Source organism: Dermacentor albipictus, chromosome 2 (genome assembly GCF_038994185.2).
Source record: "Dermacentor albipictus isolate Rhodes 1998 colony chromosome 2, USDA_Dalb.pri_finalv2, whole genome shotgun sequence".
In the NCBI taxonomy this organism is placed as follows: domain Eukaryota; kingdom Metazoa; phylum Arthropoda; class Arachnida; order Ixodida; family Ixodidae; genus Dermacentor; species Dermacentor albipictus.
Window position 1 is genome coordinate 183,380,976 of NC_091822.1, and position 23,900 is coordinate 183,404,875.

Below are 23,900 nucleotides of genomic sequence, written 5' to 3' on the forward strand. Positions count from 1 at the left end.
CCGCTGCTCTGCAGACCAGTTTACGTACACAAAGGCAACCGCGCTCTGATGCCCGACGACGGCGTTGGCGGGTGCCGTTCCGGGAACTATCGTTGCCGATCGAGGGTCGCTCGTTGTTCCGTGCCACTCGGAACCGTGAGAAGCACAAAAATACGTCGTTCCCGCGGCAGCTTGTCCATGCGTGTCAAATCAGCTCCGCGTTGGGGAACTCCGGAATCATTGTTCACGCACCGAACTAGTTCCGTCACAATGTCGAAGGGGCTGGAGGAAGGCGGCGGATTCCAGCGCAAAGGTCGCTTCTTTGAACGCCTCCCAGCTGCAGCGACGGAGAGGGAGAGGTGCGCGTCGTGTCGCCCTGTCGTAACTGTGTGGCAATCTTGTTTCGCAGCTCGCCATTCTTGACAGGATGCGTTTTTCTCGTGTTGCGACAGTAGTGTTGCCCCGATCACCGCGCGGCGCGCTTCGGTGCGCGTTCGTTTTTCTCTGGCCGAGTGGATTTTGGCTTGGCAGAGTTTTGGACGCTTTCTGGCTAGCAGATGAGAAAAAGAAACAATGTTCGCTCGCCGCCATCATTGTGGGGACTCGGCGGATTGCAACGCGTTCGCTTGAGGGCGTTACCTTCACTTCGATGTTATTGCAAACTCTCCGGGAAGTCTTTTGTCTCGCCAGTGTAGGATACCGAGCAGTATGCGTATGGTTCTCTGCAGGCACGTACCCAGGGGGGGGGGCCCGGGGGGGCCCGGGCCCCCCCCGTAATCAAGTGGCATACCCCCCCCCCCTCCCCACCCACGCCACCACTCCTCACACATTCCTAAAGCGCCCCCAGATGAATGTTGAGACTTCGCAGTTGATCATCGCTCAGCATTATGCTGCCTTTTTCACTCCTTTTAGATGGCGATAGTTATCGGCATCTCTTGTAAAGTGAAGGAAAGTTTTCTCGTAGATTCCGCACCCGCGCGATTAACTCGAGATGCGTTCAGTTGTCACCATCTATTCAACCATCACGCGCATAGCTGTTGCTTTTGTTAGTTCAACCTTCTTTGTTTAGGCTGATCCTGGGACCAGGAGAGGGATGCGGCTGTTACTCAGCTGGTCTGTACTCTCATGGAACTAGTTGCGGCCGGAGAAAACGCCAATTGCGTTTAACTTATCCCTTAGCTTCATTGTTTCCTTGAGTTACGGCTCGCCCCGACGCTGGCAGATGCCTGGAACCATATACACGTTATATTGGTTAGATAAGGTGGGAAATAGAATAATGTGAAAAGGTCGCGGGATCGAATCCCGGCCACGGCGGCCGCATTTCGATGGGGGCGAAATGCGAAAACACCCGTGTACCTAGATTTAGGTGCACGTTAAAGAACCCCAGGTGGTCAAAATTTCCGGAGTCCCCCACTACGGCGTGCCTCATAATCAGAAAGTGGTTTTGGCACGTAAAACCCCATAATTTAGAATAATGTGAAAGAGCGTCCATCATGAAACCCTGCAATAACCCTTAAACCACTAGCAAGATGACCGTCGCCCGTTACCTTGTCTGTTTTAGCCTAACTATATAGCACTTTTCGTGCAAAATTGGCAACTGGAAACAAAAATCGCAAGGAGTTGAGAAATTAAGCGATCTACTAAGGGAGAGAGCAAAGGCAACAACCAAACTTCAAGCAAAAGCGAATTATAAAAAAGTTAATTGTTGTTTATGAGAATATTTAGGGATCAACATCTTTTTATTTAAAAAGGAAGTAGAGAAAAGGCCGCCGGAAGTGGAGAACAGTTACTTGTTTTGAATGACGCTTCTATAGTTATCGGTCCAACCGCCTCACATAGCCACTTCTCTGCTGTGCTTATGTGGGTGTTTTTCTAACCTTTCGCAGTGAACGCAGTACGTCTAGAATCGCAGAGTCCTGCGCTCTACGTGGTTGTATGGGACTGGCGGCCGCACAGCGTTACGCAATTCGCGGAACTGTCAAAACTGATCAACAAGGCGAAAATAACTGATATTCGAAACTATAACATGAGAAAGACTGAAGAAGCCGTAAAATATGAACGCAGCCAGAAATCAGTAAAAAAAGAAACCTGGAATAGGACAAACCATGATGTATGCACTAAAAGATAAGAAGGATAATATCATCAGCAATCTCGAAGATGTAGTAAAAGCAGCGGAAAAATTCTAAGCTGACCTGTATACAGTACCCAGAGGAGTCACGATAGTTCACTTAGAAACAGTAATGAACGGGATACAGAAACTCTCCTATAACTAGCGATGAGATCAGAAGGGCCCTGCAAGACATGAAACGATGAAAACTGGCAGGATAAGGTGGAATAACAGTCGATTTAATCAAAGATGGAGGAGACATAATACTTGGAAAACTGGCGGCTCTTTATACGGAGTGTCTATCGACTGCAAGGGTCCCAGAAAACTGGAAGAATGCAGACATTATACTAATCCACAAAAAAAAAGGAGACGTTAAAGAATTGAACAATTATGGGACCATTACCTTGCTCCCATTACTATATAAAATATTTACCAAAATAATATCCAATAAAATTAAGTTAACACTGGATTTTGTCAACCAAGGGAACAGGCTGGCTTCAGGAAGAGATACTTTACAAATTACAATGGATCACATCCATGTCATCAACCAGGTTATCGCGAAATGTGCAGAGTCCAATAAGCCTCTCTATATAGGTTACGAAAAGGCATTTGATTCAGTAGAGATACCAGCAATCGTGGAGGCCCTACGTAATCAAGGAGTACAGAACGCTTACGTAAAAAGCTTGGAAAATATTGCTACATGCGTGAGGTATCTGTTTGTTTGAATGAGGCGCGTAGGCGCCATCACTCCAGAAAAGAGGAGGAAGAACGAACTGGGCTCGCGCTGTGAATCTAACCGGTCAGTGCTGCAACCGTTGTTGTAAATATAATCTGTAAATAGTTTCTCGTCTTACTGACTCGTCTTTCGCGTTAGAATATCTACGAGGTTCTAGAGCTACTTTAATTCTACACAAGAAAATCAAGGAGATACCTATAGAGAAAGGGGTCAGACAGGGAGACACAATTTATCCAAAGCTATTTTCTGCGTGCTTAGAAAAATTCAAGCTATTAAACTGGGAAGGCTTAGGAGTAAAGATCGACGGCAAATATCTGAGCAACCTTCGGTTTGCCGATGACATTGTTCTATTCAACAACAATGCAGACGAGTTACAACAAATGATTGGAGACCTTAACAGAGAGAGTGTAAGAGTGGGGTTGAATATTATTATGCAGAAGTTGAAGATAATGGTAAATAGCCGGGCAAAGGAACAAGAGATCAGGATGGCCAGTCGGCCACTAGAGACTGTGAAGGAGTACGTTTACCTACGTCAATTAATCAGAGGAACCCTGATCATGAGAAGGAAATTCACAGAAGAATAAAAATAGATTGGATCACATACGGCAGACATTTCCAGCTCCTGACTGGAAGCTTACCATTATTATTGAAAAGTAAGGTGTGCAATCAGTGCATTTTGCCAGTGCAATATGTCCAGTGCCAATGCATTCGCCAGTGCATTTCCCAGTGCATTTTGCCAGTGCATATGGGGCAGAGACTTGAGAGCAAGTTAAGGACCACGCAAAGAGCGATCGAACGAAGATTGCTAGGCATAACGTTAAGAGTGATAGAGAGTGGTTTGGATCAGAGATCGAATGGCTATAGACGATATTCTAATTGACATCAAGAGGAAAGAATGTAGCTGGGCAGGTCATGTAATGCGCCGGTTCGATAACCGTTGGACCATTAGGGTTACAGAATGGGTACCAAGAGAAGGGAAACGCAATCGAGGATGACAAAACACTAGGTGGAGCGATGAAATTAGGAAATTCGCGGGCGCTAGTTGGAATCGGTTGGCGCAGGACAGGGGTAATCGCAGGGAGAGGCCTTCGTCCTGCAGTGGACATAAAACAGGCTGATGATGATGATGACGACGACGACGACGACGACGATGATGATGATGATGATGATGATGATGGAGGTGGCGGGCCCCCCCCCGAAAAAAAATCCTGCGTACGTGCCTGGTTCTCTGTATACCAAGCGTCTCACGCTTCCTTCAATATTCCTTGGGTAGCCACCTTATATTAGGCGCCCAAAATAGGCATTCAATTGTGACCAACATGCCTTCCTTTAAGTAAAACTCTTGCTTGGGCTAGTTGGTTCATGATTGAAGTAGTAAAGGCAAGGCGCAGAAGACCAGGACTTGGGAAGAAGAACACAAACGACAGGACCGGCGCCACTCGAGACTGGCAAGCTGAGACGGCGATCAGGTTGACGCACAAAATGGCAAGATCGGTGCGAAAGCTCTGATGAAAGAAACATTGGGCGCTTTCTTTCATCAAAGCTTTCGCACCGATCCTGCCATTTTGTGCGTCAACCTGATCGCCGTCTCAGCTTGCCAGTCTCGAGTGGCGCCGGTCCTGTCGTTTGTGTTCTTCTTCCCAAGTCCTGGTCTTCTGCGCCTTGCCTTTACTACTTCATGCCTTCCTTTGCGTTTTCTTCATTTTTTGTGGCCCCGCCCCACAAAAGAAAGAAAAGACATTGTTGCAACGTAGCAAATTGTCGCATGGTGAAAGTTTGATTTTGTTACTTCTTCCTTTGCGGAAAGTAATGGGCCACGGGGTTCTTTAGTTGCCGGATAATCTTATTATGTTACTGCGATAGTACTTATATGGACACTCCAGGCGCACTCCTGCCGTCGCTGTCGCCGTCACCTTCCGTATAAAGCCCAAGTGCGATAACATCGTCACCACGCGCCGAATGCTGTATGTGCGAGTGAACGCGGGGGGGGGGGGGGGGGGGGGCGACGATGGTGGCTCAATCTTGGGCGCGCAAGGGAGGAAAACGGGGAGGAAGCGCGCCGTCTTCCGTCGCGCGTGCATTACGGGGAGTGGAGGGACAGGGGGCGGGCCTTATGATTCTGTGAACCTGTGATTGCGCAACATGTTTATTTGCCTTGTTTGACGCATTTTTAAAGTGTCTTTTGCTTGGATGCGTAGATTTATTGGAGACGTCTACGTATATTTAAATATATTATTGAGAAGTTTTCTGTATAAATGCAGCGAACTTTGTTCCCGGTGACACTTTTTTGCCCTTTATCAAACTGTATCTTCGCATTTATAATGTATATTTTCAGAACTGCTTTTTATATGTGCTCTCGGTTGCGACTATAATTTCGGTGCAATTACTCACAATACACAATCGGTGACAGCTGCTCCTGCGCAATATATTGGAGCGAGGGACAGCGTCTCAGTACTCAGTACTCGTTCTGATTATGCTTTGAGTTCGAAATGTAGCCGTTGTGATGTGTGCGGTTAGTGATAAAACAGGAAGGACTGAGCCACAAAGCGACGGCCGGTTTTGCCAGTGAATCGGCAGTTTCCTTGAAAATGAAACGTTTATGGACAGGTGCCGAAATGAAATGAACACATTGTGGAAGGGCAGGAGCTAGCAGGCAAAATAGATTTAGCACGGGCGAATCAATGGACGCGGAAAAGGGAGAGCACACACATAGTGATCGCAGACAGTTTGCAGCTGTTGCATTTGAAAGCTTTGATGTACGCGCGGCTAGAATTAACGCAATAAACGCAGCCAGAAAGATAGGCACTAAATCAGCCAACCCTAATACAAAAGACCGGTACAGTGCAAAATATTGCAACGCCAGACCTCTCCTCGAATTGAGATGCGCCTGCAGCAATGACGTTTGTCATGGTGTCTTTAGGTGACATTAAGAGCGGGGGGAGAGGGGGAGTAATAATTTATATAAGATGCCAAAGGTAGTAGTTACGCGTTGTTTGTAAAAATTGTATCTCACGAAATTTCAAGGAAATACGTATAGATGAGAAACACATCGCATATGTGTGCATTCAGTGGCGCTCAAGTAACGTTTGAACAAAAAATTGCCAGTTTTGCAATGATTGAAAGCGATAACAAGGTTTAGCGCCAGCACTCGAGCTCCTTACACGACCCTGAGCTTCTCCTAAAGAACAGCCATCGAATAGACCACAGTACTTTCGAAATGCGTGAGAACACGATAATACAGCGTCGCTGCATTTGATGTATCAGTTGCTCGGGTTGGCATTTACTTAATGGGAAGGATTTGTGATGCGTGAACCTTTTTTTTTTTGCCTAACCTTGCCCCCTTTTCTGAATCCGCGTTTCTCGGCTCTATGCGGTGGTAGAGCACCATCACCACAATGATGTCTGATGCGTGCACATTGAACGAGTTGGAGCGACGACATTGCATGATGATTGCTCGGCTATTATACGATGCCCGTTATGATGATTCCTGATGCACATTGATGATAATGACCATGATGGTAGTGATGATTATTATGGCAAATGTTCAGACGAGTCTTCATGCAAATATTCTGCTCTTTACAGTCCCCCCCCCCCCCAACATAGATTCTACTGTAATTCTTTTCATACTATATGCAGGACGCTATTCCACACGTGAAACTTGTTCCCCCTTGAGGATTTCCGCAAAATTTACTTTAAGTACATTTCTCAATTCATCTCATGTCGCTCCACCGATGTCACTCTCTCTCACTCTCTCTGCACAAGAAAAGAAAAAGATGAAAACGTGACCAGAACTAGGTCGTGCCTGTTAAAATGACCCGCCATTTGGTTATCGGCCTCCACTAGATTAGGCTAGTGGTGCAACAGTTTCGTGATGTACTGGTTTCTTGAAATCAATAAAGAAATAAAAAAACTATAACTTAGTACAGGTAACCATCTATGTATGCGGGAGAATAATTATACTGAGAGGCTTGTGCTTCAGTGCACACTGTGACGCGCTTGCGTACGCTTATCACACCTCCAGTTTTCTTTTAGATATATCCCGCATTTGTACAGAAATGCGTAACCGATGGTGGGATCGAACCGCAATCTTCCGGCACAGTAACTGATGATTGCCGTCAGGCCACAATCGCACGCATGTTTCTCTCGGGCCAAAGTCGTTCTTTGAAATGTCTGGCTCGTGCATCCCGCGGGCCGATTTTCCGCCTTCTTCCATCGTGACAACTATAGCGCTTTGAGGCGCTGTGTTAGACTGCACTGCCTTGGGAATCGGCCCACGTTTTTAGGCCAGACGATATGGCCATGATGATACCTCCAAGGAGAGCGAAGTCCACCCACAGGAGGAGGAGGAATAAACTTTTATTGTAGAACCAGCACTTTATGATGGCCGGGCCTACGCCTCCCACGAAGGGACGTCGAGGGCTTGCCTCGCCGCCGCCTCGCGGGCGTGCTGGGTCGCCCAGGTTTGGTCGTCGAGGGCGGAGCTCCGCAGAGCCTCATGCAACCTCGACGAGAAAGTCGTGCTGTTAGTCTGGGTGTACTGTACTACCGCATTAAGAGGAAGCTTTAGCTCGGGCCCAACACCGACGCGGCATATTCGGATACATGTAAAATGCAAAAACGCTTTTTTGAGATAACCCCTGGACCGATTTTAATTAAAGTTGTTGCATTTGAGAGAGAAAGTTAAATTTTAGTGACTGTTGGAAGCGGAATTTTGATTTAGGGCCTGAATATTGCGAAAAGAATTTTCAAAAATTCGAAAGTTCGAAAAAAAAAATAGACGCACGAAGCTCATAAATTATTAGCTCTGTATCAAGAACAGATATCGCGGCATCCATATAAACGGCATCCATTAGATCAGTCAATGCGGGCAAATTTGATATGTAAGTTTATATCTTACGTGAATTTGTTACGTTGTGTACAAGAGTTCTGAAACAGCTGTATTTCCATATTGCTATATTTTTTTTAGATTCAAGTGGAACATAAATTTTGTCCGCTTTAGATGTGCTATCATATTCAAATCACAGACTTGTGACATTAGTTTTCCTTGCTGAGTTACAGAGTTGTAAGCTTGATAGTTTCGTTTTCTGAAAAATCTCGATTTTTGCCAATTTTTAATAAAGAAATGACGACCTAAATAAAAATTTCGAAAACAGTCACTAGATTTTAAGCTTTCTTTTTAAATGCAACCATACCTCGTCAAATTTCGTACAGTGGTTGCCGAGACAAAAGAGTTCTCCTTCTGCATGTATTTGGATAGGAACACTCGAGCTAAAGGTTCCTCTTATAATTTTGTTGCAGGCGTATGCCGATCTGACAACTGATACGTCAAAGACAGCGAAGCTGCGTCAGCCACTTCTCACAGCCTTCGGAACTATACTATGGGTCTGTTTACTAACACCCGGCCTCGACCACGCTGTCGCACGCAGACCTCGATGGCCGCCAAACGAAAACCGTTGCGGAACTCCTCGCAGCAGCTTCGCTGTAAAAGAAAGAACGCGTAAGAATCGTGCTGCACGAAAGAAAGATCGCGCGACTTCCCCTCCGGTCTCGCGTACACACGTCGGCCCTCGGCAGCCGCCGCACGAGCTCCCGCGGGCGCTCTCAACTCGCAAGAGAGCGCAGTGTGGGAACGCTCACGGGTGACAGGAGGGTCATGGGATATCATTCTCTCGCGCCTTCTTGGCACAGGGCAAAGCGGACTGGTCTCGTTACGTCACGTCTCGATACCGAGCGCTAGAAGCGCGTCAACAGTGGACATTCCAGTGAGGATTACTCGGCGTCCAGTGAACCCGCAATCTCGCCTCTCCCCAATTGCGGCCCAGGGGGTGGTCCTCGATCCCTCCAGCAGGTTGGTCACCTTCGCCGGGTTCGGACCCTTTCATATATGATAAGCGTATGATAAGCGTTCAAAGCATCCTTTGCTTTCCTGATTCTAAGGGTCAGGTCTTCATCATACTTATTTTCTTCTCTCATTGTGACCTAACTTGATTCATGGTTTACCAGCTCGATAGAAACGGGACACAACTTTGAAACGCAGACACCGCAAACGCCGCATTTCAAACCCAACCACACTATATTCAAACAATTCGAAAACGTGATTCACAGCATTGTACACAGTGGCACTAGGATAAAAAAAAGACAAAATGATCTTCCCCGTACCAAGATATATCGGAACCTTTGGCCGCGTCGACGTTCGCCTCTACGCGTTTGTCACAAGAATCTCAAGAATCTTGCAACAGACTAGCCCGCTTAACAGCGCTACCTAATGTAACTCTTCTATTTAGTCTCTTCTATTTAGCAATGCACGCAGTGTGCTCAACAAGTGAACGGCACTCTCAGCTCATATCGATTCATGTCATGCTGGCATTGTCATTTTATCCGAAACTTGGCTTTCTGCAAAAGTTCAAAGCAGTGAAATTTTCACTGTAAAAAGAAATACGTTATTTATCGATATGACCGCGATATTCGTGTCGGCCGGGGTTGTCTTGATCGCTGTTAATGAAGTGTTTTCTTCCCCAATTGTCCCAGTCGTGTCAACTTCATAAGAGGTGTGCGTGCGTACTACCATATACATTAGGGATTGCACGTTTTGCGCATGTTACAGACCCCCAACTGCACCCCGTTCTTTCTGTGGTGAACTTCATGACGTCTTAAATAATTTTGTTACACGATACCCCACATTGCCTTTTTTTTCTGCTGGGAGATTTCAACTTTCCAAACATCGCATGGCACAATGGTTGCGCCACTATTACAAAAAAATTCCTCGGAATGCGCACAGTTTCTTGATGTTTGTTCCGATTTCAATCTCGCACAACTTGTGGACGAACCCACTCATACTATACTGCAGTTTCAGCTAATATCCTCGACCTCCTTTTTACTGCTACAACTGACTTAGTTTCCAGACTTACTTACATTCATGGTTTAAATGATCACTTCCTTAATCATTTCACTTTGCGTGTGCATGTTTCTACTAAAAAGAGATTTAAGGTTGTCCGTGATTACAAGCACGCCGATACGGTGTCTATCACGGCAGAAATGGAATCATACGCAGCTGCTTACATCGCCGGTTTTGACAAGCGCTCAGTTGAGGATAACTGGCAACTTTTCAAAAATAAACTATTATCTTTAATTGTCAGCTATGTACCTCAAAGAAAGATACCCTCAAATACACGATCGCCATGTTTCAACAACTTTCTTAAACGCCTGCGAAACAAAAAGAAACGGTTATTCTGTCGGGCCAAGCAAACGAGTCTGCCCGCTCATTGGTCAACGTACCGTCAAGTGGAAAGCGAGTACATCTAAACGACTAGAAACGCTAAAAATACGTTCTTGAATGTTACATTGCCCTTGTTTGTTCAAACGAGCCCGCGAAAGTTTTTGAAATGTTGTTAATGGCAATAAAACAAACGTTATACATTTAACTTACCCTGACGGCACCTGCATTCCACGTAATCAATGTTGCAGTGCTTTGAATGACGCATTTGTCTCTTTCCTCAATACTGATATCATCACCAATTCACCAAGTGTACCAAGTTTAAACTTCCCTGCTATGGATCCCATAATAACGGACTCGGTTGGTATTAGCCGGCTAATCAATAACCTAAAGATTTAGTCTGCCAGGGGGCCTGATAGTACTAATTCCAAAATATTAAAATTCACTGAAGTGTTTTCATCTCTTATTCTTTCTAAGGTTTTTGCTCAGACGTTGCAGTGTCCTTCGCTCCCGCGTGACTGGAAGAAAGGAAAGGTAGTTCAAGTCCCAAAGTCAGGCAATGCGCATGCTCCCCAGAACTATCATCCCATTTCATTGACAGGCACCCCATGCAAACTTTTGGAACACATCATCATTTACTCTCACCTTCTTGACTTTTTTGGATACCAATTCGTTCTTTCATTCCTGTCAACATGGCTTCAGAATAATGTTATCGTGCGAAACTCAACTAGCTTGCTTTACTAATGATCTTTTTGCTGCAACTGACAATACATTTCACGTCAACTGTATTTTCTTGGACTATGCTAAGGCCTTTGATACCGTAACGCACGATCCACTAAAGCTTAAACTCGATCAGCTTAACATTGACCCCATAGTATCAGCTTGGATTAAGGACTTTCTCTCTAATCGAAGCCAGTACATGACTGCTAATAACGCTTCCTCTCGCTCGAGGCGCTCGAAAGGCACGGACCCAGCGAGCCGGCAACGGCGAGCGGAGACCCGCGCCGAGTAACGGCAACTTCGAGGATGACGTAGGCCCTCGTCGGGGCGCGCGAGCGCCCAACTGCAGGCATAAATAAAGTTTCTCCAATCCAATCCAATCCAATCCAATCTGCTTTTAGATCGGTTGCATCAGGGGTCGCGTAGGGCTCCGTCCTCGTGCCTTTGCTCTTCTTAATTCATATTACCGACTTCCCTGACTGCGTGAAATCGTCTTCAATTAACTTATTTGCTGATGACTGTGTAGAATATCATAAGATTAGTGACCCAGTCGATTCCACTAAACTACAAGAAGACCTTAACAAATTATCCATATGGCGCAAGGCATGGGACATGAAATTAAACGTGAATAAATGTAAATATATGCGTATTTCACGCCGCACTAACAATAGTGACACACGCATGTGTTTTCCGAACAGCACCATTCTCTGTCAAGTTAAGTTCTACAAGTATCTCGGCCTTTATATCACTCACGATCTATCATAGCACAAGCATTTGAATATATAACCTCTAACGCTAGTCGCACCCTATAGGCTATCTGCGCAGAAACTTTTACGCCGTTACTGCATCTTTAAATCTTACGCTCTACAAGAAACTTGTGCGCTCACAATTAGAATATGCCTCGGCCATCTGCGATCGCCCTCAAGCATCACTTACCGTCACCCTCGAAACCATTCAGAATCCCGCATCCCGCTTTATTCTGTCTTATCACTCTCGTCATGCTAGAGTAACACTAATGAAACAAGCCGGATCTTTCAGTACGTCGCGCATACAGTCGCCTCCGCCTTTTTCACGATATTTGCCACCACCCGGTATTAAGAGAGAAACTTTTAACACCTCCTTCTTACTTTTTATCCCGCAGCGATCACCTTCATGAAATTTTCGTGCCATGTTGTACGAAATCGTACTATTACTCATTTTTCCCTTGTTCGTGCAATTACTGGAACTACCTTGTCGCGTCGTTCGCCACTATTACAGACGCATCGAGGTTCAAGACTGCTGTCCTCCATGCCAACTAACAAAACATTTATTCACTGTTCTGCATTCTTTTTCTGTGTATGTACCCCTCCTTTCTGTAGCGCCTACAGGCTTCGAAAGAATGTATAATAAATAAATAAATAAATAAATAAATAAATAAATAAATAAATAAATAAATAAATAAATAAACTTGCATGACTTAATTGATTGAATCCTATTGCGCACGCAGTGAAATGCGGGGCCATTATCGAAAAACCGAAGCACCCGCTCTTGAAAGTGAAAAATCTTCACTTGTGAACATGCAGGATCGGTGCAGTCATTAGGAAGCTTTAGGTTCGGGGACGCAAGCCACACTCCAAGAACTGGGGGGCGCAACTCCATTATGGGCCCGTTGCGCTCTTTTTTGTGCTTGCTTTGGGTTTCTTTTTACAGCGAAGCTGTATGCCTCTACCGTCCAAGGAAATTTTTGCGTCGTAGGCGTGATAAGCAAAAATTCCCCATACGGGTGTGCCGATCCCGGATATAGTGCAATGCCCGGCCGACCCGCGGCGGAGTTGAAGCAGCCGTTAAGCTCTCCCCATACGTGGGCCGAACCCGGAGATAGTGCAATGCTGGGCCGACCCGCGGCGGAGGTGAAGCAGGCGTTAAGCACTCCCCATATGTGGGCCGATCCCGAAGATAGTGAAATGCCAGCCCAACCCGCGGCGGAGGTGAAGCGGGCGTTAAGCACTCCCCAGACGTGGGTCGAACCCGGAGATAGTGCAATGCTGGGCCGACCCGTGGCGGAGGTGAAGCAGGCGTTAAGCACTCCCTATATGTGGGCCGATTCCGAAGATAGTGAAATGCCGGCCCGACCCGCGGCGGAGGTGAAGCAGGCGTTAAGCACTCCCCATATGTGGGCCGATCCCGAAGATAGTGCAATGCCGGCCCGACCCGCGGCGGAGGTGACGCAGGCGTTAAGCACTCCCCAAACGTGGGCCGATCCCGGAGATAGTGCAATGCCGGGTCGGACCCGCGGCGGAGGTGAAGCAAGCGTGGGAAAGGAGAAATCGATTTTGTTGCCAGCCACTGCACCAAATTTGATGAGGTTTGCTGCACTGAAAAAAAAGAAGTTAAAGTCTAGTGGCTGTTGGTTGCCATTTTTTTCATTTAGGTCGTTGATTATTTAATAATAAATTGACGAAAATAACAAATTTTCAGAAAACGAAACTGTTTGCACCTCTATAACTCAGCAATGAAAAATTATATCACAACTGTGTAAACTGCACACAATATTGCATCGAAAGTGGACAATACTGATATATTATACACGGATTTCAAATAGACCAATAATTCGTGAGTAGAACTTCCGCAAAATTTTTGTAAACAATGTAACAAATTCACGTAGAATATAGATTGACCTATCAATTCCGTCCGCTTTGGATGCTCTAATCGATGGAGATATCTAAGATATCTTTTTATGGGTGCAGAGCGACGAACTTGTGAACTTCGCACTTCTACTTTTATGAAACACGAATTTTTTAATACTCCATTAAAAAAATCAGGCTCTAAATCAAAGTTCCGCTTCCAACAGTCACTAAAATTTAACTTTCTCTATCAAATGCAACAGATTCAATTAAGATCGGCCCAGTGGTTATCTCAGAAAAGCGTTTCTGTGTTCTACATGTATTTCAATAGGCGGCATCGGAGTAGGGCCCGAGCTAAAGCTTCCTCTATGGACCACCAGGCGCCCAGAGACAACTCTTAACTCTCTATTGGGCCACTTATTCGAGATGTGAACTCTTCCGCTTGGTACCTCCCGCGTACGAGGCGCATGCTCTTAGATAGATAGATAGATAGATAGATAGATAGATAGATAGATAGATAGATAGATAGATAGATAGATAGATAGATAGATAGATAGATAGATAGATAGATAGATAGATAGATAGATAGATAGATAGATAGATAGATAGATAGATAGATAGATAGATAGATAGATAGATAGATAGATAGATAGATAGATAGATAGATAGATAGATAGATAGATAGATAGATAGATAGATAGATAGATAGATAGATAGATAGATAGATAGATAGATAGATAGATAGATAGATAGATAGATAGATAGATAGATAGATAGATAGATAGATAGATAGATAGATAGATATTCATTTAAATTGCCCTTGTAAATAATTTCTGCCTCTTTGAGTAACTTAGCACAAGGACTAAACTTGTGCTATCTGCCACAGGTGCTTCTTAAATTAAATTTTTTTAATCTTCACAGAAACACCTCACAGCTCTCTGACTGCCTGTTATTGTGCCTTCTAGGTCGACAGTGTGCGAAAAAACATGACACGCGTTTCAAATCACTGTGGGCTCACGCGATGCGCAACCGTTTTTCGACGTCGTTTATGGCCCCAATCCTTGTGTCGTAAGTCAAGAATGCTCTCGCCAAATATAATCATTCTTGACAACTAAATGCTGCCTATAAATGAACTTCAACCTTGTAATGCAGAAAGGTTTCCGAGTTTTCAGAAGTGAAGAATCTGCAAAATACCGTGTTGTTTACAATTACCGCAGCAGAGGTAGTCACCTAGGTAGATACTGAAACAGCTGGTGTTGGGGAAAAATTAAGAAGTGCAACCAATCGGCCAAATCAGATCAAACATCGCAGCCCACACGGAAGCGCGATGAAAAGGGTCTATGTAGCTCAGCAACGAAAAACGATATCGTTATTATGTAAAGTGCACCTAATAACACGCCTAAAGCGTGCAAAACTGATGTGTTGTTCAGCGCTCTGAAGTATACCATTAATTTGTCAGTAGAATTTTTGCGAAACTCTAGCACACATTCTAACAATTTCTTGAGCTGTAAATTCTTTTATCAAATGTTACCGTTTCACATGCTCTAACGGAAACAATTTACAGAACTGCGATATCTGATTTGGTGCAAAGTGTCAAACTTGTAAACATCGTGCTTTCTTTTTAAAGCGAAGCTTTATTTGCCTACCGTTCCGAGTTGGGCCCGGCTGTTGAGTGAGACATTATCTCGGCGGATATATATTCCCCTTTATGAATTACTTCTCTCCACCTTGCGGGTTTATGCAGAACTATTACGTCTAACACAAAACCTGAATATATAATATTAACTTACGGGAATCTCTAAAGCACAGACCTGTTAATTGAATAGTGAATAATATTTAACAGATTCATTGATTTGCTTTATGTGATGGGAGCTCATATTTGGGGCATAGTTGGTATATAAATGCGTTGTGGGAAAATAGCGCAGCTGTACACGGGCGCCGCAAGAACAGACACACACCATGGCTGGTGTGAGTCCCGGACCAGGACAAAATTTTTTTCCTCAACTGCGAAGCGTTCTTTCTCAGAAACCCGTACGGGCATCCCTTGTAGCTTCGTGCTACATTCGGTGGATGACAAGTTTTGAGCGACAGCTCTCCTACTCACTGTACAAAATCTAGAAAACCCCTGGTTCCGTAAATCTGACCTTCAAGCTCATGCCAAGGTCAAACTGTGACCTATAGCCTGCCACTGCCGGCGGCTACTGCATACGCCGCGTAGGCGTCCATATCTTGAAAGCAATCTGTGATGTGGAAAAAATGCGCCGAGTGCTGGTAGCTTCGTATCCGCTGTGCTTTTGACGCTTAGTTCGCGTTGAAGCGAGACGCGGCATAAAGGTCCATTCGCTCGCTACTGCTGCCACGCCGAGCAGCGTGTGTGTGTTGTCTTGTGGTGCAATGGACCCTTTTCCACTGAGTGATCCCTCTATACTAGCGGACAACTTTCTGTGGCTATGCAGGGGCGGAGCTTCTGCACAAGTGGATACAACACGTTGTTTTGTCAAGCGCGGAAAATTACATTTGCCCGCAAAAAACTAAGTCTCGCGAGTTGTGTATAATGCGGCACCGCGAGTCTGCCGCTTTGGCCTCATGCGATGCATTCCGATGTGCTGTGTGGTGACATTCCTCTTGTTTGACCCTACGTAACCATACAGCTATAGTTCCGCCTCCTTGCGCTAGCACGTTTTTCAGCCAATGCTGAAAGCCTTACGATATACATACCGGTATATTGAAACATCGCCGAGACTTCCGAATCAGTCTTCAGGCGACAAGTGCAGTTCGAATGCTCACAGCGCTGGTGTCGTGCTTTAACGGTGTCGTGCCGGCTTGCCTCACTCAGCAAGAATCGCGTGATGACTCACTGGTAACATGGCGTATTTCATTTTTGCAAATTAACCGTATGCGCCACACCATGTACAATACGTTCAACATTCCAAGGCGGTTTGTACAATCGGCAGTACAGCAAGCGCCCGGCATGATACTCGCCGCAAACGAAGAGCCTATCGCTCGAACGTTAGTTCACGGAGTTGCTTTCATCGACAAACCTGCTTGCAGTATTTCCCACGAACTACTGAAGAGATTCCTTTAACCAATATTCTCGCTCAGAAACACGAGCACAATCATTGTTCAGTCCCTTAAGCTCAGAAAATTGCCGCAGATCATCCTAAATTAAGTAGGCCATAGGCGGTTACACTAAGCCTTCTGCAGACACAGGCACGTACCCAGGGGGGGGGGGGGGGGCCCGGGGGGGCCCGGGCCCCCCCCCCCCCCCGAAATCAAGTGGCATACCCCCCCCCCCCTTCCCCGCCCACGCCACCACTCCTCACATATTCCTAAAGCGCCGCCAGATTAATGTTGAGACTTGGCAGCTGTTCATCGGTCAGCCTTATGCTGCCTTTTTCACTCCTTTTAGATGGCGGTAGTTATCGGCATTTCTTGTAATGTGAAGGACAGTTTTCTCATAGCTTCTGCACCCGCGCGATTAACTCGAGATGCGCTCAGTTGTCACCATCTATTCAACCGTCACGCGCATAGCTGTTGCTTTTGTTAGTTCAACCTTCTTTGTTTAGGCTGATCCTGGGACCTGGAGAGGGATGCGGCTGCTACTCAGCTGGTGTGTACTCTCATGGAACGAGTTGCGGCCGGAGAAAACACCAAATGCGTTTAACTTTTCCCTTTGCTTCATTATTTCCTTGAGTTACGGCTCGCCGCGACACTGGCCGATGCCCGGAACCATATACACGTGATATGGGTTAGATAAGGTGGGAAATAAAATGATGTGAAAGAGCGTCCATCATGAAATCCTGCAATAACCCTTAAACCCATAAGCAAGATGACTGTCGCCAGTTACCTCGTCTGTTTTTCCTTAATTGCATCGAACTTCTCGTGCAAAATTGGAAACCGGAAACAAAAATCGCAAGGAGTTGAGAAATCAAGCGATCTACTAAGGGAGATAGCCAATGCAACAACCAAACTGCAAGCAAAAGCGAATAATAAAAATGTTAACCGTTGTTTATGAGAATATTTATGGATCAACATCTTTTTATTTAAAAAGGAAGTAGAGAAAACGCCGCCGGAAGTGGAGAATAATTACTTGCTTTGAATGACGCGTCTACAGTTATCGGTCGAACCGCCTCACGTAGCCACTTCTCTGCTGTGCTTATGTGGGTGTTTTTCTAACCTTTCTCGGTGAGCGCAGTACGTCTAGAATCGCAGAGTCCTGCGCTCTACGCGTTTGTATGGGACTGGCGGCCGCACAGCGTTACGCAATTCGCGGAACTGCCAAAACTGATCCACAAGGCGAAAATAACTGATATTCGAAACCATAAGATGTGAAAGACTGAAGAAGCCGTAAAAAAATGAACGCGGCCTGAAATCAGTAAAAGAGAAACCTGGCATAGGACAAACCATGATGTATGCACTAAAATATAAGAGGGATAATATCATGAGGAATCTCGAAGATACAGTAAAAGCAGCGGAAAAATTCTAAGCTGACCTGTATACAGTACCCAGAGGAGTCCCGATACCTCACTTAGAAACAGTAATGAACAGGATACGGAAACTTTCCTATAACTAGCGATGAAGTCAGAAGGGCCCTGCAAGACATGGAACGATGACGAGCGGGAGGAGAAGGTGGAATAACAGTCCATTTAATCAAAGATGGAGGAGACATATTGCTTAGAAAACTGGCGGCTCTTTATACGAAGTGTATATTGACTGCAAGGGTCCCAGAAAACTGGAAGAATGCAGACATTATACTAATCCACAAAAAAGGAGACGTTAAAGAATTGAAAAATTATAGGACCATTCGCTTGCTCCCAGTATTATATAAGATATTTACCAAAATAATGTCCAATAGATTAAGGGCAACACTGGATTTTGTCAACCAAGGGAACAGGCTGGCTTCAGGAAGAGATACCTTACAATGGATCACATCCATGTCATCAATCAGGTTATCGCGAAATCTGCAGAGTACAGTAAGCCTCTCTATGTGGCTTATATAGATTACGAAAATGCATATGATTCAGTAGAGATACTAGCAGTCTAGAGGCACTACGTAATCAAGGACTACAGAACGCTTACGTAAAAAGCTTGAAAAATATTGCTACATGCGTTTGGTATTTGTTTGAACGAGGTGCCTGGGCGCCATCACTCCAGAAAAGAGGAGGAAGAACGAACTGGGCTCGCGCTGTGAATCTAACCGGTCAGCGCTGCAACCGTTGTTGTAAATATAATCTGTAAATAGTTTCTCGTCTTAATGGCTCGTCCTTCGCGTAAGAATATATACAGAGGTTCTACAGCTACCTTAATTCTACACAAGAAAAGCAGGGACATACCTATACGGAAATGGGTCAGACAGGGAGACACAATTTCTCCAAAGCTATTCACTGCGTGCTTAGAAGAAGTCAAGCTATTAAACTGGGACGGCTTAGGAGTAAAGATCGAGGCAAATATCTCAGCAACCTTTGGTTTGCCGATGACATTGTTCTATTCAACAACAATGCAGACGAGTTACAACAAATGATTGGAGACCTTAACAGAGAGAGTGTAAGTGTTGGGTTGAATAATAATATGCAGAAGATGACGATAATCATAAATAGCCGGACAAAGGAACAAGAGATCAGGATCGCCAGTCGGCCACTAGAGACTGTGAAGGAGTACGTTTACCTAGGTCAATTAATCACAGGGAACCCTGATCATGAGAAGGAAATTCACAGAAGAATAAAAATAGGTTGGATCGCATACGTCAGACATTGCCAGCTCCTGACTGGAAGCTTACCATTGTTATTGAAAATAAGGTGTGCAATCAGTGCATTTTGCCAGTGCTGACATATGGGACAGAGACGTGAGAATGAGTTAAGGACCGCGCAAAGAGCGATCGAACGAAGATTGCTAGGCATAACAACCTTAAAAGAGAGAAAGAGAGCGGTTTGGATCAGAGAGCGAACGGGTATAGACGATATTCTAATTGACATCAAGAGGACAAAATGTAGCTGGGCAGGTCATGTAATGCGCCGGTTAGATAACCGATGGACCATTAGGGTTACAGAATGGGTACCAAGAAAAGGAAAACGCAATCGAGGATGACAAAACACCAAGTGGAGCGATGAAATTAGGAAATTCGCGGGCGCTAGTTGGAATCGGTTGGCGCAGGACAGGGGTAAATGGAGATCGCAGGGAGAGGCCTTCGTCCTGCAGTGGACATAAAACAGGATGATGATGATGAATGTGATGATGATGATGACGACGACGACGACGACGACGACGACGACGACGATGATGATGATGATGATGATGATTATGATGATGGAGGTGGTGGGCCCCCCCCGAAAAAAAATCCTGGGTACGTGCCTGTGCAGACACGAACGTACCCTAACCCGGTCATCATGAATAAAATTAATCCGGACTGTGGAGTTTCAGTCTATTGTAGTAAGTGTGGGGGTCTGCTCGATTTAGAACACATGCTTTGGCGCTGCTTGGCGTTGGACGGTGATGGTTCTCGAGGTGAACAGTGGCGGCAGCGGATCCTGCACAGTGAAGTGCTGGCGGAACAACACAGGGAGTGCAGAGGGCCGTGTGAAGGCAGAGGGCCTCGGCCTCTCTGTCCCGACGTGGGGGCGGCCCGCATCAGTCCCAGACTGATCCCTCAGGACCTAAATAATGGTATTCATACCATACCATGCAAGGGATCACGCACTCACTTCGCACACCTGCCCTTCGGTATTGGCGGCGCAGCTTGGAATGAAGCTGGGGCGACGGTACGCGCATGCGCAGCACTGAATTGGGAAAAAATTGAGTGCCTTCCACTCTGTGAAGAAGGATTAGCAGCGAAGCTGCGAATGTGGGCCCTTTACTGGCCGAATGAACCTCTGACTAGGGGTGGGTCAGACATTGCACTTTAATAGGGATAGGCCCACATATGGGAAGTGCTTCACGCCTGCTTCACCTCCACCGCGGGTCGGCCAGGCATTTCACTATCTTCGGGATTGGCCCAACTATGGGCAGTTCCTCACGCCTGCTTCACCTCCGCCGCGGGTCGGCCAGGTATAGCACTATATTCGGGTTCGGCCCACGTATGGGGTGTGCTTCACGCCTGCTTCACCTCCGCCGCGGGTCGGCCAGGCATTGCACTATCTTCGGGATCGGCCCACGTATTGGAAGTGCTTCACGCCTGCTTCACCTCCATCGCGGGTCGGCCAGGCATTGCACTATCTTCGGGATCGGCCCACGTATTGGGAGTGCTTCACGCCTGCTTCACGTCTGCCGCGGGTCGGCCAGGCATTGGACTATCTTCGGGATCGGCCCACGTATGGGTAGTGCTTCACGCCTGTTTCACTTCCACCGCGGGTCGGCCAGGCATTGCACTATTTTCGGGATCGGCCAACGTATGGGCAGTGCTTCACGCCTGCTTCGCCTCTGCCGCGGGTCGGCCAGGTACAGCACTATATTCGGTATCGGCCCACGTATGAGGAGTGCTTCACGGCTGTTTCACTTCCGCCGCGGGTCGGCCAGGCATTGCACTATCTTCGGGATCGGCCCACGTATGGGGAGTGCTTAACGCCTGCTTCGCCTCTACCGTGGGTAGGCACGGCACTATATAATGCTTCGGCCCCACAGGGTCGAAGCATTAAAGAGGGGAGTGGAAAAAAAGAAAAAACGAAAGCATCTCTGTAAAAAGATACACCAACACATGACGTTATACATGTAATGCACCAATATAATACAAATACAATTCTCTAATCATCAAATGAAATCATCAATACAAATCTTTAAACTACAAAACATTGTGAACTCACCATGATAGATAAGCACAAGCAAACAAAAGGAAATAACGAGCATGAGGTAAAGAACTATTTAGCTACTGTTGGTTAAAACATTCTTGAAACGTTGATGGTCTGTAATGTCTGCAGTGACGGATGGAAGATGCTTCCACTCCTCACAAGTCCTGGGGAAAAATGAATACTGGAAAGTAGAAGTCCTACAACATGGAGCGGCAACCTTATGTTGGTGATCAATGCGTGATGATACATACTGGGGAGGAAAGATAACTGCTGTAGCTTCGACGGGGCGGCCGGACGAAGGACCTACGGCATGAATCCTAAACGGCCAGGGCGCGCAGCGCCGCAGAAAAAAAGCCGGATTACTCAAGTCGGGGACCAGGCAAAGAATCATTTTATTTCAACGAGGGGAAACACAGCAGGCAACTTACAGCGTTTGGCACTGAGCGGCGCCCTGACGTAAACGACCCAAAACCGAAACCGCAATCCAACACAGGATACCACAATAACATCGTCGTGTAGTGAACGGTGGTGAAATGTGCGGTGAAAAAGACACAAGCGATAAATCTTACGGCGTGATGCTAGTAATGGTAATTCAAGACTCGATTTCATATTAGTCACACTTGCAGTTCGAGCATAATTAGACATAATAAACTGTGCAAAGTTATTTTGGACCATTTCAAGTGAGTAGATTAGATTGTCATGGAAACGGTCTCAAACAGAGGCGGCAGATTCTAACTTCTAAGGAATTAGTGTTTTATGAAGTAAAGGTTTGAGAGCCTGAGGAGCGCGTGAGAAATTCCGACGAAGATATGCCAGTGTTTTGTTGGTGCTGGCGATTATGGATTCAATGTGATCATTGCAGGGAAGTTTTGAAGATATAGTGACGCCCAGATATCTGTAAAACGGCACTACTTCCAAAGGAAGGTTGCCAAGATGATATGAAACCAATGTATCAGTAGATCGAGTTACATGCATAACTTTGCATAGCTTTGCATTTTTTTGTGTGTAATTCCGTGCACCAATCTTACACCAAGCGGACACAGCGTCAAGATCAGACTGTAGAATAATAGCATCGTTAGGACCAGCTATTTCACGAAACATTACACAGTCGTCTGCAAACGAGTTGATATGGGAAGAAACGCAGGAAAGTAAGTCGTTAATGTAGATTAAAAAGAGGAGAGGGCCGAGTACTGATCCTTGTGGTACACCCGAGGAAACAGGACTCGGAGGAGAGTCAGTGTTATTAACAGAGACAAACTGCGAACGATTTAGTAAAAAACATTCAAGCCATGCAGGCAGTTTGGAATACAAATTTATTAACTGCAACTTATACAAAAGGAGATTATGGCATACTTTATCGAAGGCTTTCGCGAAATCTAAAAATATGCAGAGCTAAAGAAGAACGATCGAGGGTAGCGTCAAGACGTTGGGTGAAGCGTACGAGTTGTGTTTCACACGGGAATGTCTTGCGGAAACCGCGACGTGAAGGCGAGAAGAATGAATTTGATTCAAGCAAAGAAACAATGTTTGAAAATAAAATATGCTCGATGATTTTACATGGAACGCTAGTTAGAGAAATGGGAGGACAATATAAAGGTCAGTGTTTGTTACCAGGCTTACGTAGTGCAACAACCCTCCCGATTTTCCAGTCAGTGGGGATAGTCCTATACGTATTGGGATTGCTTAACGCCTGCTTCACCTCCGACGCGGGTTGGCCCAGTATTCACTATCTTCTGGATCGGCCCACATATAGGGAGTGCTTAGCGCCTGCTTCACCTCCGCCGCGGCTCGGCCCGGTATTGCACTATCTTTGGGATCGGCCCACGCATGAAAACTAGTTGGTCTATGTCCACGGAGACTAGATCCACCAGAACCTACAGCCATAAACAGCTTCGCTGTTAAAGGTCAATGATAGATGCGGTAGTTGCTGACGGCGCCGAGCAGCGTCTGTGTGCTTTCCCAAAGCAAGCAAAACCGTGCTATCGCTTGACAAACTTGGTTTAACCGTGTTCAACAACGTCCAATTTGTTTCCTTTCATGATACTTCTTCCACCTTGGGGGATTCCACAGAACCAATTTGCCGTATTTAGTTGTGCGTTGTTGCGTTTATTCATTCGTCTGAAAACTTCTCTGTTCTTGTACACTCTCCTTGCCTTTAGAAATACTGAATGTTGGGCGTGTTGGTATTCCATACTCAAGAAAGGCTGGCGCTAAAGCACAAGGACGAGATAGAAAACACGAACGACCCGTGTGCGGAGCTTTGCACGCGTTTATACTCATGACATGGGGAATAGTAAAACTATTCCAATCTCCTGAGGTTAAATTTATGTAAGCACCGTGAGCAAGCATCGGGCGGTATCCCACAGCGTTGTTTGAAAAGCCCAATCAAACGCGCTCCTCCCTTTTAGGAGACCACTTTTTTTTTTTAACTTTCAAAGCGAATAGGATTGCTGAAATCCAATTGGGTGAAACGAGGCGAGGAGCACGCCCCAGTGGAGAAGGATTCGATGGGGCGAGCCAGTACACTGAAAGTGGATAACGAGATGAAGAGGGTGGTGCCGGCGTCTGCGTTTGATCCACAGCCCCTTAGCTCGCCGCGGTTGGTCGAAAATCGCGGCGGCGTGCAACGGAACGTTAAAAATGCCGCCAAAACAGGTCTCGGCAAAGAAACGTCGGCAGAGCGACGGCGTATACACGCCGAAAGGGTTCGATAACGCTTTACTGCCGCGCAAAAAGGTTTATTATACGGAAATAAATCTATGCT

The 23,900-nt window shown here is 45.9% G+C and overlaps 1 protein-coding gene across 1 annotated transcript in view; it reads left to right on the plus strand.

Moving 5' to 3' along the window:
- The first annotated feature begins 8,516 nt into the window (after positions 1 to 8,516).
- The window catches only part of LOC135920203 (uncharacterized), a 29,428-nt gene continuing 14,044 nt past the window's right edge, over positions 8,517 to 23,900 (plus strand). Inside the window, exon 1 of the mRNA XM_065454377.1 lies at positions 8,517 to 8,670. The gene's annotated coding sequence lies outside the window, so the exon portion shown is untranslated. The remainder of the gene's footprint in view (positions 8,671 to 23,900) is intronic.